We start from the raw sequence: 4213 nt of genomic DNA on the forward strand, positions 1-4213 counted from the left end.
TAGCCTATACTTTGAATTTAATTCTATAGAGCGTTTATTATCTCAAATGAATATGATTTGATACTTGCAAATATGCTCTTAATGGGTTAAGTTGAAAATATGTTGAAATTTGTAGAAAACATATTTTCAAGATTAACAATTTGAATGTTTTATTGAAAATTATCTTCAAACTCTAAAACTTTTAAATGGAATGCTTAATTAAAGGGGGAGAAAGAAAATTTCAGAGGGAGAGATCATAACTAACTTAATCGCATAAATCCATAACTAAAGGAGAGAGAAAGAATACTAAATGAGAAGTAATCCTAATACTCTCCAATATGTATCATCTGAAATTTAAATCTGAAAATCTTTATGATACACCTTGAGGCTTGTTATTTGGTTAGTATATCTTATGCATCAACCATGAACCAAATTGCAATTCAAACAGTTGATCTTAAGTGCCTCTAATTTAATAAAAAAGGAGGAGAAAAATAAAAGTAAAATAAAACAGCTTGGAACGTAATGTTTTATGTTTGATTCATGATCATTGTTCTCGATATCTGAAAAGCATGAATAGATCTCAAAAGGTTTACATAAATAAAAAAAATGTTCTTAAAAACTAAATCAATAAAGGTTACTCTATGTAAATTTGGCAAAGGACTTTTAGTATGCTTTTAATGTCTAATTGGTATCAATTTAAGCAGATTTTTGGTATCAAACTTTGTGCTTCATTGAATATCTTTTGAAAGTTGAACTTTCATCTGTATTGGTAAATCATTTTTTGTGAAGGATTTCACCTGTCTTAGTACTAGAAATTTCTATTGGAATCTACTAATGAGTTCTTATTGTTTTGCACTTTAGAGTTTTAATCCTGTGCCAATTTATTTTAATTGATTTTGATGTTATGCTCTATAACGGAGTAAAAGAAAGTCTTTAAAAGAGCTCTAAAAGAACCTTCAAAGCTTTGAATTTTATGTATGCTCTAAGATATATCATAAATTGCATGAATTCATGTTTTGGTATTTGTGCCACAATATTTTTATATCATAAAAAAACTTTAAAGTCATTAAGAATTAATGATCCAACATGATGTTATATTTTTCGAGTATATAAGTTTTGATATTATACTCTAAAAACATTGATTAGATTGCTCTCATGTTGATATATATTTAATATATTGGGCAAAAGATCTTAAATGAACAAGCCTTCATAATTGTTACTAAAGATCTTTCAAAAAAAAAAGGGGAAGGTTGGATTTTCATTCGCGCTTTCTTTGAATATCATTCTTGATACTCCTTGAATTAACTTGAAAAAGATTCCACCTACACTTGATTTGAAAACTATCTTTGGAATCACATTCGATGTGCTCTCATTATAATTTGCTCTGAAATCATCTTAATTGGCTTTGATCTATGCTCATTATTGCCTTGAGTTATATGATTCATATTCTTGCAATAATTCGACATGCATTGACTAAAAATCAGAGTACAATAAAAAAAATGAATATTTGAGTATCATTTGCTGCTTTGTACTTAATGTTTCATTATCTTTTAACCTTTTTGATGTTGTCAAAAAGGGGGAGAAATATCTGAGTATATGCTCATAATGTTTTATGTGTTCATTATGTTAAGTTGATTAAATCTAAAACATTATCATGAAGTATGTTTTAAATATGCATGTTTTCTACTTCATGCAACTTAGCTATGCATTAGTTCTAGAACACAATCTATTTTATATTGTATATACTCCAAGTTTTGTCATCATCAAAAAGGGGGAGATTGCTGATCCAAAGATTGATTTTGATGATCACAAAATCTTGAAGTATAATTACTAATGTTTGTATTGCAAGAAGAAAGATAATTTGTTTTGCAAGAAACATAGCAAGTTGGAAAAATACAAGAAGGCCTCAAAAGCTCTCAAGAAAAGTTGGAAGAAAGCCACACTTCATTGGCCCAAGTTTCAAGTTCAAAGGATTCAAGTTGGAGTAGAAAATTCAAAAAAAATTCAAAAGAACAGTCCTCGAGTCGACTCCTGGAAGTTCAGAGTCGACTCTGGCACTCTGAAGTTTCAAGAAACAGTGCTCGAGTCGAATCCTACTGTTCACGAGCTGACTCTCGCAGAAAAAGATAGAGAGTTGATTTTCAGCGCTATAGTGGTCGAGTCGACTCCAGCTATAGTCGAGTCGACTCCCAGCTACAGTGCTAGGCAGACTCCTCTTCACGAGTCGACTCCTACTTTAGCCGAGTTGACTTGAGCACGCTGGAAGGCATAACGGCTAGTTTTTTCTCAACTCCAACAGCTCTATTTTTGTCTCTAACGGCTAGATCTTTGTTCCCATGCCATCCAAAGCTATAAAATCAAGGGGAGAGCTAGGGAAGAAGTTAAGAAAGTGGGAGAGAACACATAGGGAAGAGATTTCAAAAAGATTTCAAGAGAAACCTCCCAAAAGCATAAAAGGGTCATTCAAAGCAAAAGAGAGAAGAAGAGCATCCGAGTGAATCCCAAAGCTTCCTCTCCAACTGTGTGCTGCCTCAGTGATCCTCTACCTCGTGCAAAATCAGAAGAGGGTCAAACAAAGAAGAAGCCGAGTTCCTTCATCTACAAAACTTGTTTGAGGGCTTCTTCTCTTTACTCTATTTGTTTATATTTGTTATATCTGCTTGTTTGAGAAGCTTGTATTTGTTTTAAACTCCTATTCTGACATCTTGTAACTTGATTCAATCAAGGTTAAGGGTTGTTGGTGAGCCAGTGAAAACCAACGTTGTAGGTTGTAGTTGGTAATCCGGAAAAAACCAACTGAGTTGGATTGTGAGCCCGTGAAAACAGTCGGATTGGTTCTAGTCGGTGAGCCTGTGAAAACTGACCGAGTTCGTTGTGATCTCGTGAAAACAATAAGTTAGGTTGTGAGCTTGTAAAACAACCGGCTGTAATCTGAGGAATTATAGTGAAATTCCCAAGAGGTCTTGGGAAGTGGATGTAGGTGCTGGGGTGCACCGAACTACTATACATCTTTGTGTTTGTGATGCTTTATCTCTTGTGTTTCATGCCTTACATTCATACTTGATTGTGTAATATCTCTAGCTTTGTTTTCTATATATTTATAAGTGATTGTTTAGAACTTGCATAGCTTCCACTCCATTCTTACCATTCACATATATTAAAATTGATCATACAACTATAAGTTAATTTTAGATCAATTGCACCCTAAAGCCATAATATAATTGCTCTAGCTTAATTTTCCACTGCTTTACTTATAATTGCCTAGAGCTTAAATAAATAACATCTTATCATTCTGCTGCATTCAATTCAAAGTTAATTAGGGAATATAATTTTTAGAAAACCCAATTCACTCCTCCTCTTGGGTTGTCACCTTGGGCAACAACATAGTCCAAGGGTTCTTGAATGTTGCTTTGCAATCATTCAGCCTATCTAGACATCGGGTACCATTGCTAGATGGTCAATTCGATAGTACAAGAAGTTGTTCTTATGCTACCGGCTTAGGTTCGAACCTATGGGGTCACACGCATAGAAGTTTCTAGGTTGATCAAATGGTTGATTGATGATTAAGAATCATTTAGGGATAATTTGGTCAATTCGATTGACAAATTATCCTAAGCAAAAGTTGCATTAAAATAATTATTGAATTATTGGAGGATTAATTGGCAATTAGATTGCTAATGAACTCAATTTGATTGAGTAATTGGGCTTAGGTTGAGCCAAATTGAATAGGATTCAATTTGGGCTGCATTAGGATTTGACCTAATTGGATTGGGTTCAACCCAAGTAGATTGAGCTTGATCCAATTGATGGAACTTGACCCAATTGGATTGGGCTTGATCTAAATTAATTAGAAGATCTTATTTGATGAGGATTATGAGTCCAAATAATCAGAATTGGATAAGAAAAAGAATTCCTAAATTTTAGGAATCCATCCTTATCCTTCTTGGAGAAGAATGACACCTTGATTTATCCCTAAAATTTTCCATGCCTATTCTCTTTATTGGCCAAAAATTGGCTTGCGAAGAGAGGAGGCACGGAGATATATTTATTATAAAAATAGCACCTCAAATCTTCCTAAAAAGATTTATATGAATTTCCTAATTTGTAGGGATTGCATGGTGCATGAAATAGGGTGGTCTGTGGCTGAACTTTGGACGCATGAATTCCTATCTTTTAGGGATTCAAAATGTACAAAATTTGGATATGTTTATCTTCTCTTAGCTTCCAAATCACC

Source organism: Phoenix dactylifera, unplaced genomic scaffold (assembly GCF_009389715.1).
Source record: "Phoenix dactylifera cultivar Barhee BC4 unplaced genomic scaffold, palm_55x_up_171113_PBpolish2nd_filt_p 001450F, whole genome shotgun sequence".
Classification (NCBI taxonomy): domain Eukaryota; kingdom Viridiplantae; phylum Streptophyta; class Magnoliopsida; order Arecales; family Arecaceae; genus Phoenix; species Phoenix dactylifera.